Source organism: Symphalangus syndactylus, chromosome 12, assembly GCF_028878055.3.
Source record: "Symphalangus syndactylus isolate Jambi chromosome 12, NHGRI_mSymSyn1-v2.1_pri, whole genome shotgun sequence".
Taxonomy (NCBI): domain Eukaryota; kingdom Metazoa; phylum Chordata; class Mammalia; order Primates; family Hylobatidae; genus Symphalangus; species Symphalangus syndactylus.
Genome location: NC_072441.2, coordinates 6,292,780 through 6,308,565, shown reverse-complemented (window position 1 = coordinate 6,308,565; position 15,786 = coordinate 6,292,780).

The window sequence follows — 15,786 nt, the reverse complement described above, 5'->3', positions numbered from 1 at the left end:
AAGATGATTGTTTAACCGTATTATTGTGTCAATGGCCATATTTTTTAAATTCTTGATAAATTCTGCCAAACTGAGCCTAGAAAGTTTGTACTAAAGCACTCTTCCAATAATGAAGATAAACCACTGTGAAGGAATCTTACAATATTTGTTCATTTGATAATTAAATTTTTGTCATTTTTATAATTTCTAGTGTTACAGAATAGATGTGTAGTTATTCATCTTATAATCCTTCTAATATGATCTACCTACCTGGCTATGCTTTGCTTATGTAAATGACATTCTGATAATAGTTTTATTTATTTCTTGTTAACTAACCACTAATCAGTAATTGATTGCCTCGTCCTTTGACTCTATGTCTTCTTAATTCAGAAAAATGTTGTTATTTAGAATAGCTTAAATTCGAGTGAAGTACCTTCTAGTTAGAAGATTGAAAATAGATTATTTCGCAGATTATGGTTTAGATACAAAATTGTACCCTATCATTCGTTATCTTTCCATCTGCCACTAAACTTTAATAGACAGAGTGAACAAGGGATGGTCCTGCAGGAGCCACACTTAACAGGCTGCCACAGCTAGTGCCAGACGGCCTTAGAGGGACTTCGGTTGTTTGTCCACAGCAGTGGTTTTCAAACTCCACTGTGCAATGGAGTCACCCAGGGGACGTGCTGCAAAAGAGACTGCTGAGATTTCCTGAGTTTCTGATTCAACAGATCTGGGGGTCCAAGAATTGACGTCTCAATGTAACACCGATGTTGTTGGATCAAAGACCACTCTTTGAGAATCAATGATCTACATGATTTGAATCCAAGAAAATTATGCCCTGAATTTCTCCAAAACCCAAGTCTCTGTCCAGGCAATCCCTAACATAATCAAATTCGGCTTCATTTATTTAGAAGTTGCTTATATAAGAGTAATAAGTCAAGCTGGTAGCACAAACATAATTTTTCTCTCAAGAGGCCATCCATTTTCCAGAATCTGTCTTTGGTCTTTACTACTTGTTCAACATGATGCCCAGTGTCCCTGCCTCAACACTCCCTCCTTGCTTCCTTCATTGAAACAAAGTCCTCGTCAATGGCCAAAAAGTACTTTCCAGAACTTCACACTCACCTTAGAATACTTTAACTTTGCACCCCCATAACAATCAAGTATACTATTGTGTGCTATTTCACACATTTTGATTTTATTGATCATTTCTATGCATATTTCTTAACTCTCTTAAAAATGCTTGTGTCTTAATAATATTGCTTCTAAATTATGTTGCTCAAAATAGTTTTTTGATAAGCACTTTTTCAATAATCATTTACTGGACCCCCAGGAGAAGGGAAAGAAAGAACAAATAACTGACTTAGCAACGTTTTCCATTTCCATGATGATGGCAAATTATCTAAAATTGGGTCTGAAATCTCACTTTTATAAACACAGAACAGAATAATTTATTTGATTTACTTAGCAATAAGCTTCGATTTCACAACATAAGCAATAAAAATAACAAATATTTCAGGATGCTATATTTTATTATGTACTTTGGACAGGTGGGACTCTGATTATATAATGTTTTCCAATTAATGGAAGAGGCTGAAGGATATATTTCTGAATTTGTAGCAACGCTTTTTGTGAATAAGCTTCTGTAAAACTTAAGAATCTCTAAAATGTTACAAGAAAAATTTGATATATATTGGTGTATACATGCTGTATTGCCCTCTGATTTAGCCACATAGCCTGAAGTTTTCCAAACTTGAAAAATTATTTTTTCAAAGTTATAGAATTTATTAGAATTTGTACTTCAAAAAACAGCTAATTTTTAAATGAATTTTTAATAATCTAGATGTTTAAAAAATTCTATGCTACCACAAAATTTCAAGGTTATGCAGCTTTCTCACAGAGTTTGGCAAAGTAGGATAAATTGAATTTTTCTGTCTTTATAGATGAAGAAAATGAGAAATCAGAGGTTACTTACTTGACCAAAGTTTTGCCACAAGGAAGAGAACTAGAATTTAGACCTAATTTTTAAGCTATTATTCTGCTTTAATCTTATTTTGTTCCAAGTTTTTGATGCATTCATCACTCAAATATTACTGAAAAGAAACATGTTCAGGTTTTATGATGTTGTTCAGAGATCTCTGAGAGAGATGATACCTCATTATTTTATTTTGATATATAACACGATGATTTTCTTTTCTTTCATGGTACAAAGAACATGATTTAACCATAAAATTCTAACAAGTGTTTTACTTTTAAAGCCTGAAATCTAAAAATGTATATTGTTCTTAGTTATTTAGTGGTCATAATCACACCTAATTGTTTATGTCGTAAACATTAGAAATATAGGGATACACAACTTTGATGAAGAATAAAAGTAAAATTTTTTTTATTCTAAGAAGACCTTTTAAATATTCTCCATTAAAAGTTTTGAATTTATTGTCAAAATTTCTCAAAGAACAAATAGGAGGATTAAAAATGTTTTGGCCAAAGATATTTAATTAGCAAGAAATAAGAGTTCAAAAATAAATTATTTATTGAGGTTAATTTCATATTCATGAGAATAGTTTCAAAAAGCATATTTCTTGAAAACATGCAATTAGATATAAGACAGGCTTTTGGTCTTTAAATGCTACAAGAATAATAAAAAGTAAAAATGGCCTTCAGTTTCATATATAATTGTTTATGTTTTCCTCCAGAATTGGCATTTCAGCTGAAGAGAATGTGTGCTTCAAACTTGGAAATAATGCATTTACTTATTTGATTAAAGATTGCACAGTGAATTTAATAAAGACATTATGGTCTTGTAATGTAATATAAACTCAATCTTCTACTTACAAACAACTTTAAGACAGAATTTAGGAGGAATGTCCTTTGGAAAATTATCTTTCCTTCCCCCACAGATGATTCAAATAAACAATATATACTGTTCGGAACATTTCATTTTATCTGGAACTAACCCTCTGTTGGCATGTCTTCTTCATCACTGAAAATGTAAGACAGCACAGCCTCATCATGAAAATGCTGGGTATCCACGTCACACAACTTAAAAATCATAATGAGTTGCAGGTTTCATTGTCAAGAATTACCCTGCGCTTCAAAAATGTGCTTGCTCCTTATGAAGCAATATAAACCTTGTTTTTAATCTTGCGAACTGTATATTCTATTGGATATGTCTATTAAAGACCGAATTATGAGTGAACAATAAATGTCTTTCCTGAGAAAGATGCATTTTCTGTTGCACTTAGACTTGAAGGTGGTGTAGAAAGTACTTGGCCAAAATTGGGGCAAAGAATGGTTCCTGTGAAGAAGCAACAGTGAGAGTCTGGTTATCTACATATAAAAGAATAAAACTGGACCCTTATCTTAGACTGTACACAAAACCAACTCAAGGTAGATTAAAGGCCTACCTGTAAGACCTGCAAGTATAAAATTCCCAGAAGAAAACACAGAGAAAACAACTCCTTGATATGGGCCTTGACAATTTTTTTTTGGCTATCACACCAAAAGCTCAGGCAACAAAAGCAAAAATAAAGAAGTGAGACTGCATCAAAATGCAGTGCATAAAAAGCTTCTGCACAGCAAACACTCAACAAAATGAAAAGTCAGCCTGCAGAATGGGAGAGAATATTTACAAACCATATGTCAGATAGGGGTTGACATGTGAAATAAAAATCTCACACAACTCAATGTCAAAAAACAATCCGACTGATAAATACCCAAAGTATCTGAATAGACGTTATTTAAAAGGCATACGAAGGGCAACAAGTGTATGAAAAGGTGCTCAACATCATTAATCAGAAAAATGTTAATCAAAACAAATATATCACTTCACAACTGTTAGAATGGTTATTATATAAAAAAGAGAGAAGAGTGATGAGGGTGTGGAAAAAGGAAACCCATGTTCACTGCTGGTGGGAATGTAAACTGATACATCCATTTTGGGAAACGGTATGAGGGTTCCTCAAAAATTTAAAATAGAGTTACTGTATGACTCCACAATCCCCCTGCTGGGTATACACCCAAAGGAATTGAAATCAGTGTATGAAAGATATATCTGTATTCTCATGTTTATTGCAGTATATTTCACAATAGTCAGACTATGAATACAATTGGATAAACAAATTATGATATATAGTTATATATCATATTATAATCTTATAAACTCTGTAATAATAATAAAAATATTATGTATATAGTATTCAATCTTAAAAAAAGATTAAAATTGCCATTTTTGATGATATGGATGAACCTGGATGGCATTATGCTAAGTAAAATAAAACCAGACATGGAAAGAAAAATGCTTCATGATCTCACTTCTATGTGCTATCTAAAAACAAGCCAAGTATACAGAAACAGTAGAATGGTGGTCATCAGGGATAAGGATTAAGAGGAAACGAAAAAAAGCAGATCAAAGGGTACAAACTGGCAGTCATGTAGGATGAGTAAGTTGTATCTAACCTATAGTATGATACCAATAGTTAATAATATTGTATTCTATACTGAAAATTTTCTAAAAGTATATTATTTAGGTGCTCTTGCCAATCACATAAAAATAAAGCTATGAAAGGTGATGGATATGTTAATTGGCTTGATTGTAGTAATAATTTCACGGCATATATTTATGCCTTAAATATGTACCATGAAAATAAGTAAATAAACTAAAATGTAGGTTATCAAAACTTAACAATTTATACACTAAAAATTTCAAAACTTGGAAAAATAACTCAATGGGAGAGATTTACAATTACTTCAATCCTATTAGAGCGGCAATGACGGAAGATAAGTAGAGGAAGGAGACAACCTGATACATGTAGACTCATCAGCAAAGCCTGAGGGACAGTAATAACATCCATAGCGTTGACAGCCAAACCATCAAAAACTTTGCTGTGAATATATTATTTTTACAACATATGAAACACAAACAGAACAGCAAATCTTGATTCAGGCATCTATCGTCCTAATTAACTGCCTCTCTGATCATGTATGCATGTGTCACCTTGATCGCAACCATTTTCGAAAACAACGAAACAAAAATAAACTATTGTAATTTTAAAAAATAAATTATCACGTGAGGTTTATATTTGAAGTTATTTTTCAGGAAAACTTCTGGACACTGAAGATACTTATAGTCAATATTACCTCAAGGCAATTATGGCACCCTAACTACTGTTTTTAGTAATATCTGCTTCCAAATACTCTTAGAAATGGGCAACTTGATAAGGTGATCCCTGAAAATCTCTGCCATCCTGATTGGGTTAACTGTGTTTATTTAAAGAGGCTAAAAAGAAGGTTGGTTTTTAATGCATGGTAACTATGCATTAAAAACAAAATTATATATGAAAAATGAAATTATATATGAAATTATAATGAAAAATGCAAGGTTACTCCATGCCTTCTAACATTATTCTTCCTACTTGGGTACGTTTTTGCCATCAGAACAAATTATTAGGATAAATAAATGTGTAAGGGCCATACATACCTACTAAATCTGAGTGCCATGAATTTGTTTGTAATTTTGTTATTTTAATTATTGTAGTTATTGTAGTATGTGGTTATAACCCTTTTTGCGTTAATATACAGTAATCCTAGAGACACCTAGAATTATTTTAAAAGTTGAGTCAGTTGTCTCCAGTTATAGAAAATTGACTTACACACTTTTAGTAGTGAAGTCAAAATATCTGAACTGAGTTCACTTCTGCACAAAGGAAAACTCTGCAAGTAACTGAAATTTTCTCAGGACTGGCATATAGACAATTCTAAAAAAGTCCTGGGATATGAACTATCTCAAATTGGCAGCATATACTGGCATGTGCCTCATCCTGCTGACCGTCATTTCAGCTTGAGATACTTACAAAAAAGAGAAAAAAGATAGCTTAATAGTTCCAAGTTTAAATAGTTATATTGGTATACTCCTTAAAAGAAAAATCAGCACCTTAGCGTGGAGTAAAAATTTCACTTATGATTTCTTCACTTTTCTCCCATCAACTCAACAGCCAGAAAATAAAGCATATTAATAAATACACATGCAGACACACACATTGTGGAAATCAAAGACCTGGGTCTATGTGTAGCAGTGTGTTGATAAACTATCTGTAGAGACCGGAGGTCAAATTAATTGTATATATGAAAATTATTTAACTCTAGAGACTCAAGAAGATATGCAGATAAAAGTTACTACATAAGAAAATACAGATTTCTCTATTTTTCCACAACAGAAATTATAGAGTGGAATAGTGATTTTAAATGTAGCTTCTGTTATCATTTGGGGGAATAGAAAAGTGAGGGCAACAGAGATCAGAATATAGGCACTAATACTTGAATGCCTGTTATGTGTAGCTATTGTGCTTTGACAGTTTTACATAACTTTCTTATTTAACCAACACAAAACATTATGAGATTGATGTTTCTATGACTATTTTTCTGTATGAGAAAACCCAGGTTCTGACTTGACATCACTCATGCCATATTGGGTGGCTGAGGCAGGATTCAAATGCAAACGTGGCAGCACCACAGTCTATATTTTATTAATCATACAACCACTGTATCCAACTAATTATAAAGTCTGTATGGAAGCCCAGAAAAATAGGCCAGCATTAAATTGAAAACAGCATTAAAGAGAAAACTACTGATCTAAAAACATTTAGTTTTACAACTTTTAATTTACCATAATTGTGGTTGCTACTGTGACTATTTTATAGGGAAACCATGCACAAATTAATTCATGATACATTCATGTTTTTTTGCATATGTCTCTTTAAAAAAATCGCTATTTAGGCAAAGTGCTAAAGAGAAGTTACTTCACCTTGCTGACATTGTGTCTTACAGTTTTACCCAACACATTTGAGTCATTACTTCCTTAGCTTAACAGGATTACTTAATTGCCTAGTCATGGAATGAATGATTTGGCTACTCCTACAGATGTATTAATAAAGCCTTATTGGTATAATAGTCAAGTTAAGATGAACATGCTTGTGACCTCTTGCAGAAATAATGAAGATTCTGCCATTTAAAGAGCAATAAAATGTAAAGATGTAATTACCAGCTCTTCATTATCTTATGGAATCTCAAGATAAACTCACTTTATTTCAATGTCAAAAGAGCATTAAAGTCCTTTTCAAAATGCCATTTAATTGGATAGATTAAGATACTTTAATACATTAATTTCATTCCTTGTTACTGTATATTTCACGATAAGAATGCAGGGATATATATTAGAGTTCTGGGAAACTGAAACTTGTGTAACTTACCAGTTAATTCTAAAATCTATTAATCATGTGCTTTGCTTATCTTTCTTCCTTGGTAAAATAGGGATGTTCAAAGATATTTTCATGTTGTCTAAAGCATCTGTATCTCATATGAAAATATACAAAATATATAAAATATTAACAGAAGTATGCCAAATATATACAAAATAAAAATATACAAAATATTAATTTAGCAGAAAAAAAACTGTTGCATGAAGATAAAGTACAGAATGAGTAGCTGAGTTTGAATGACGAAGAGACTCACAAAAAGATGAGTATGCACAGTTATACTAATCACAAAGGACAAAGATCTCTGTGCACGTGCACATCACACATATCTGAATAGGTCATATACAATATTGACCGCACATTTAACAATTCAATGAATGGTAACTATAGAAAAAGACAAATATGTCCAATCCTAAAGAAACAGTAATCAGTCACTAAAGTGCAAAATAGCCAGCCTATATAAACTTGTAGCAGTAGGCCTCTTCATATCCATATCTGCAACACAGAGTTAGAAATGTTTGGATTTAAACAGTAGTGAAAATATTACTACATTTCAGAAAGGTATGACCTTAACAGTATGGAGTTTGAAATGTAGAAAAATATATTTCTAACTAGGTTAAAGCTTGAGTGAAAATTTCAATTGCTTAAGATAAGCAAGAATTAGGGAGTGCTGATGAGGTAAGTATAGATGAAAAATAAATTAGCAGGCTGGTCCAAATGTAGTGGTGTTCAAAACTAATTAATCACAACCAGATACAGATTTTTTGTTTTCTTTTCCACTCGCACTTAGCCTTAAAAATAAACAGAAAAAATAAATAAAATAAATGAATAAGTAAATTGACAGTTGGATAATAGTACGACTTCCTGAAACCACTATTCTGGGAAACATATACCTATAATAGGAATACTTAGGAATATTTGTCATGAAAAGTTCATGCATAAATCGTGGCAAAATATAAACTTTGAGATTATGTGTACAATATAAATAAATGTAACAATATGCAACAAAATGGTGTTTTCTGTATATTTCATGGTAAGAATGCAGGGATATATATTAGAGTTCTGGGAAATTGAAACTCATGTAACTTACCAGTTAATTCTAAAATCTATTAAATCATGTGCTTTGCTTATCTTTCTTCCTTGGTAAAATAGGGATGTTCAAAGATATTTTCATGTTGTCTAAGGCATCTGCATCTCATATACAAATATGCAAAATATATAAAATATTAACAGAATTATACCAAATATATACAAAATAATATACAAACTATTAATTTAGCAGAAAAAAACTGTCGCATGAAAATAAGGTACAGGATGGTACTTTATCTTATGGTTTTTTTGTGAACCATAGTCAGAAAAATCAAGGGATCAAAAATAATAAAACAAAATATACCCATTGCCTTAGGGAAATCGGTAAATGAGAATTATATTTTTAAGGGAACTATATAAAAGCTTTATGTAAAAACCACAACCATATTTCTTGTTCCCACACATTCCAATCAATTCATTAGATTGTTTTACACATTCTGCAAAAATATTCTAATGCAGGCAGAGAATTTGAAATGTAAAAATTATCATACTGTCTCCTATATTTACAGCTCAGCTACGTATCTTATATGTTAAAATGCTACTTCTGTGTGACACACTCTTACACCTACTGAGGAAAAAAATTGCTTTGTGTTAACAAAGTGAATTATCTCTCTTGAGTAACATGAGTAACTTGGTCAATAGTTACTTACCGTGTGTTAGTTATGGGCTGAACTGTGCTCCCCTCTCTCCAAATTCATATGGTGAAATTCTAAAGCCTAGTATTTCTGAAAGTAACCATATTTGGATGTTTTAAATAAGAATTCAGTTAAAATGAGGCCCTCAGGGTGGGTTCCAATCCAACAAAAATGAAGTCCATATAAAATAAAATTTGGAAAGGGGTAAAAATCAGCTACATGCATGCACAGAAGTACAACTCCATGAAGCCAGACACCTACAAGCCAAGAAGAGAGGCCTAAAACAGATCCTTCCATCATGGTCCTCAGAGGAGCACTTTGACCTTAGATTTACAGCCTCTAGAACTGTGAGAAAATACATATCTGTTGTTTAAGCCACCCAGTCCGTACGTGTGTGCATGTGTTTAAGTGCCACCTTAGAAAACGGACATAATGGACTTTTTAAAGCCAGCACCCAATTATGTCAGCATCATTTTCAGATGTTTATTTTATTTTATTTTATCAAGTATTCTAATGATAATTTAAAAAAACAGTTTTGTGAGGTGGTTCACACTTTTAATCCCAGCACTTTGGGAGGCAAAGGTGGGAGGATCACTTGAGGTTGGAAGTTCAAGACCAGCCAGAGCAACATAATGAAAGCTAAGGTCTACAATTGTTTTTCTTTAATAAAAAATAAAGCTGGGTGTGGTGGCACACACCTGTAGTTCTAGCTACTTGGGGGCTGAGTTGGGAGGACTGCTTGAGCCCAGGAGATCAAGAGTACAGTGAACCATAATTGCACCACTGCACTCCACCCTGGGTGACAGAGTGAGACCCTAAATAAAAATAGACAAAAACAATTTCAAAACTTAAGACTAAAAGAAACTCAGAAAACTGTCAATTACATTTTGTTCTGATTTTTCTCTTTTATATAGTATGATGAAATGTTACATCAACTTGCCATTTTTAAAAACAAAAATCAGATGGATTTAGCTGGGCACAATACCAACTGTATTGAGAATTTCTAATGTGTTCGGATGAGAGACCTGAAGGAAAGGAGACAGATTTAGAAGGAATGATGGTTAATCAGATCAGTCATTCAAATAATCTACCTACTAGTAAAGTTAGACAAACAAACAAATGGCAACAACAACAACAAAACCCCACCCATCATCTATAGAGAAAAATCATAGTCTCCCACTTGAAATAAAACATCTGTCTGGCAGCTGAAATAAAAGGATGCATATTTTCACACAGCACAAAAGAATTATTTTTATATTTGGAAAACAAATGCTGCAGAACTATGAAAAGAAAAAAATACAGACTGTAGAGAACAAAATAAGACAAGCTTCCATCAAGAAGGAAACATAAAATATACTAACTTGAAATAACAGATATACACTATATTTGGAGTCCAAGCTTTTAGTGTTGACTCCAGCCCAGTTATATCAGAGGCAAAGATAACTTGAAATAACAGATATACACAATATTGAGAGTTCAAGCTTTTTAGTGTTGACTCCAGCCCAGTTATATTGGAGGCAAAGAAACAAAGATTTGCAAAGGATTCCTGAATTATCCAAAGTTAAACGCATTATATCTAACAAAGCCAGCTCTAGAGCATATTATTGGTCATATACTTTCCATTGACTATGTCTAATTCCTCTTAAAGTTTTTCCCCTTTAAATATAAATCCTACGCACATTACAACTTTGGTAACATAAACAGAACAAGTCACTTATTCTTTCTTTCAGCACTTTGGATGTGCTATCCCATTGTGTTCTGACTATCATTGTTTCTGATGAAAAGTCAGGTGTTAATCACAAAGTCCTTTCCTTGTATGGATGAGTTCTTTTCCTTTTGTTTCAAGATTAACTCCCTTCACATTTTATTTAATCCAGAATTATTAGAAACTTCTCTAATTTTGAGACTCAAGGTCACTCATCAGATCACCACAAAATTTCAAAATATAAATTCTAAGTGCTTGTAAACTATCAATATACAACTTTAATGTTTTCTTTTATTAATACAAGGTCATGGTTTGGAATATTTGGGAAAGGAATATAAGTCAGAGCAAGAGCATCCTAGATTAGTGATTGCTACATATTAATCAATCAATGTTTTTGTGACAATCAAATAATAAATTACTTCTAGTATTTTTGCTGACATATTTCTTTCCCTACTTTCAAGATTCACACAGAAATATACCTAAAATAATATAGTTTGATTCTCTTCAAAAAAATTTTCTTTCTCCTCAATCTTTCTCAATATTTTTAATACAATATTTTTTGTTTCTATATCCATCAAAAAGTTTCAATTTGATGAGATAGCATAAAAAAATCTATTTAGAGGATCAGTTTGGAAGTCAGATGTGCAAAATGTTTCTTATCTGCTCTGTTCTCTTTTCATTATATTCTCCCTGACCCAACCCCAAACATTATAAAGAATGCTAAACCCTTTATAAAGAATTTTACCAGAATCGATATTAAAATTGAGTGAGCTATTTCTTACTTAGAAGTAATTCTCAAACTTTAACCTGTAATCTCATGTATTTACAGTGGAGCATAGTATTTAGAAGAAACCTGGCTCAATTATAGGTCAATCACTCCTTAGCAATGTATCAGAGTTCGGCAAGTTACCCAACCTCTGCTAATAACAATCTATTAATCTGTAAAAATAAATATAAATATATCCACAAAGTATTCTTAAGGTTAAATGAAATAACTTATATAAAAGTAAATCACTTAGTGTAATGTTGAATATATTATATGTTCTAGCTTGAATTACTACTACTAATGAAAAACTACATTTTGAAATTTTTGAAGCTGAGATCAATAAGCAAAATAGTGCCGTTCTCCAACTTTTTCTAGGTAGTTTGCTAGAAATAAGAAAGTAAAATAGACTAGTGCCCAGTTTCTGGATTTAAGGATCAGAAATCATCTGCTGTGTTTATTATGAACCCTTTATATCCCTTCAGTTCTTCCTATAAATTTTTACAAAGAACTTACTGAATAAAGAGTTAAAACACCTGAAATTAACAAAATCTTCTCTACTATGTCTCCATTATTTCAAAAAAGAAAAGAATAATAATTTTGTCAATGATAGTTAAGTACATGTCAGTCACTAACACTATAGCAGATACCTTCATATTCCTATTTCTAATATTTCCAATACCTTCATATTTATATTTCTCATTCATATTTGAACCCAACTCTGTAATTTAGGAAGTTCTCTTTTTTCTTTTAGAAATTAAGGCATAAAGTGTCAGGTGACTTGCACAAGATTGCACCACTAGTGAATTTAAAAATATAGTTTACTTTCCTACTGTCTTAGTGATATAGTTTACTTGCCTACTGTTTTAGTGAATTATTGATCATGCACAATTCTTTTTGAAAACAGAAATTCATTTAGCATACCACATTTCAAGATCCATTGGTAAAAGCCATCTTATTAGCTTAATCAACAAAAATGTCTAGAAAATGTGAGCTTTTATTAACTGATAAAATATTAGAAGTTATTTATACATATATATATAAACCACCCCTATAAACTTTATAAAATTATTTGGGAAAGGAGGGAGGGGATGAAATAAAAATAAGCTTCCAACACATCCAGCCTTAAACATTAAGTTAACTTGCTATCTGTCCTGCTTCCTCATAATTGTTTATTAGGTACAGTCCCACAATCATTTATATCCTGTCACAAGATTACAGTTAAACTTAACTACTCATAGATAACAACTTGAGCATTGTGAAATGTTAAGTTTTCTCTCTGAGGTATTCCTTCAGATCCTACATACCAGTGAAACTACTGACATCAGCTCCTCCGAAGGGATCCAGGAGAAGCTGACTCACTAAAGGGCGAAGTTTCCACATCCTGGTGATTTAATCCCCCTAGCCCAAACCCGTCAGTAGCCCGTGGTCCTCTACAATCCCTTCACCCCAACCAACTACTCTCTGGAAAGACAGATTTGAGGGTGCTCTCATCTCCTCACTCAGCTGTCCTGCAATCATTAAACTCCTTCTTTACTGCAAACTCTGTTTATCAATTTATCAGACTGTGATTGCACAGCAGTCAGAGCATACAAATACGTGAGTCCTGTATCATTTATAAATATTTAACTTTTATATACATTTAACTTCTATACACATAATTGACTATTTTGTATATTCATATTAGTAGGTAATAATAATATTTATATTTCCTCCATAGGTAGCTTCTGGGGCATTTCTGCCTGGTAAATTTTTATTCTTTAATGACAAAGACTAAAGTAACTTCAAAATATTATTGAGAATTTTTTTTTCTATTGACGGGACACTGAATTTGTAGGTAGAAAGAAAAACCTAGCTTTTTACTAAACTTAATTTTAAACAAAATTCAAAATATAAACATAAAATTAAGAATTTCCAAAATTAAACTTAGTTTTAGAAACTCACATAAGCAAGTGTAATACTGAAGAGCAAAGAAAGTGTGGTCTACAAAAAAAATTATAAGTAATTCATGAAATCTAAGGGCTAATTTGTGAAGTAAATTAGGAGGATATTTTATGCTGTAGCTCCATCCTAGAGACAGAGAGAATCGCTCTAGGAAAACCTGCTCAACTGCTTTTAACCAGAAATTCTTTCTTTCTCCAGAAATCCCTTTCAGGTAATGCCTAATAATATCTCACTGAACATGTATTAGAAATCGTAGTTTAATTTTTAATTAAATTATTCAGTGAAAATATATTAATTGTAAAGATAAATTTTAACACATATGGGAATACTAGACTTACGGTGGTCATCAACCCAAAATGCTACAAAATTACATGGAATAGTTAGTTTGGCAAAAATAAATATCACCACTACCACCAAAAACCTAGGTTTCAAAAAGAAATAAAAGAAGCATTCCAAAATGTTAAAAATTTTTCATTTGTCTACTTTCTAAATGCTCTTTAAAATACTTACGTCATCATAATTTTGAAGTTTAAAAGTAAAGAAATAGTTCTCCTAGTTAATATACTGCCTTAAAGTTACCCTGGCTCACAAACAGAACAAATCAAAGCATGACTTGACAGCTGTCAAATTACAGGAAATTGAAGCTAAATGAAATTGGACACCTCACCTCATCTAAACTCCTTACTTTATAAGAAGGAAAAGCCTCACAAAATGTTGAGGTCATTTAACTTCAAGTCATCAGGTGAGTTAGAGATAATCTGAGAACACCACTTTTTTTCTCTTTGTTACTATTCTCTCATGAAGTTTTGCCTGAAAACAGGTCTACTAAAGATAGAAGAATTTGTAATGAAGATGAACATATATCATTGCGTTTGTGCTTAGGGTTGTTCAATATTTTCCCATTGATAATATATAAAATCCTACCTACTTTGAACTCCTCTCCCACCATTTCCTTGCTATCTCCTAGAACTTCATTCTTGACTCCAAAGCTGCACCCTCCTGCATCAGTTTCTTTTGTTTGAAATCTTCAGCCCTTCATAAATTTCATCCACCAAACTCCTATTTATCCTTTAACTCCCTATTATTTTTTCTTACACTGCCACATTTTCCTTCATTAGCACATATCCAATTTAAAGTTATATAGTTTGAGTTTTTGCTTGACTTTCTGTTTCTCCATTAAAGCATAAGCTCCACAAAAGCAAGTATCATGTCTGATTTAACAGGGTATATTCTATTCTTCTAAGAGTGCTGCCACGTAAGTGTCAATGAATGTTTGTGAAATAAATGAAGGACTAAAGGAGTGACTGAACAAATAAAAATAAGTTCTCTGTGTGTATTTTATGTGTGAGTAAGGTTTTGAGTTTGGCCAAGGCAGTTAATCACATATTAACAACTCATTAATGTTTATAGCAATGAGGTACAAAATTGGTTCAACACCAAATTCTAAGATGAAACAAGGTTTGTGTTCAGAAATACAGTGTCACTTTTTCTAATATCAGCTGTCCCCCAACCATCAGCATGACACATGCAAACCATTGATACGTGTTTTTCTGTTTTTTTTGTATTGAAGATTCCACACGAAAGAAAATTATTATATTCCTAATAGGAAGTCGTGTTCTAAATAACAACAAATCTGAGGGTGAACACATTTGTTTAAAAGAGAGAGATTAAAAAGATGAGATTCTGTTTGTACAGTATATAACTGAAAAGAGTTGTATCTAGCAATTTGACAAGAAAGGTGAAACAGAACATTAACCTGAGCACACAAGTTCAGCTAATGATCTGGGATGGGGAGTTGTGGGTAGAGGGGAGGACAAAGACGAAAGACAACCATTTACCCCAAGTTACGCTCCAAAGATGAAGAAAGCCCTCTTAGTAATGTCTTTCAAAATCTAACTACTTTCAAGAACACATCGATGAGATACAGAGAGATAGCAATCAAGTTGGACATTAACTTAAAAGTCAGATGACTTTTTAAGCGTAAGTAACTTTTTTTTTTTTTATTATACTTTAGGGTTTTAGAGTACATGTGCACAATGTGCAGGTTTGTTACATATGTATCCATGTGCCATGTTGATTTCCTGCACCCATTAACTCATCATTTAGCATTAGGTGTATCTCCTAATGCTGTCCCTCCCCCCTACCCCCACCCCACAACAGTCCCCGGAGCGTGATGTTCCCCTTCCTGTGTCCATGAGTTCTCATTGTTCAATTCCCACCTATGAGTGAGAACATGCGGTGTTTGGTTTTTTGTCCTTGCGATAGTTTACTGAGAATGATGTTTTCCAGTTTCATCCATGTCCCTACAAAGGACACGAACTCATCATTTTTTATGGCTGCATAGTATTCCATGGTGTATATGTGCCACATTTTCTTAATCCAGTCTATCGTTGTTGGACATTTGGGTTGGTTCCA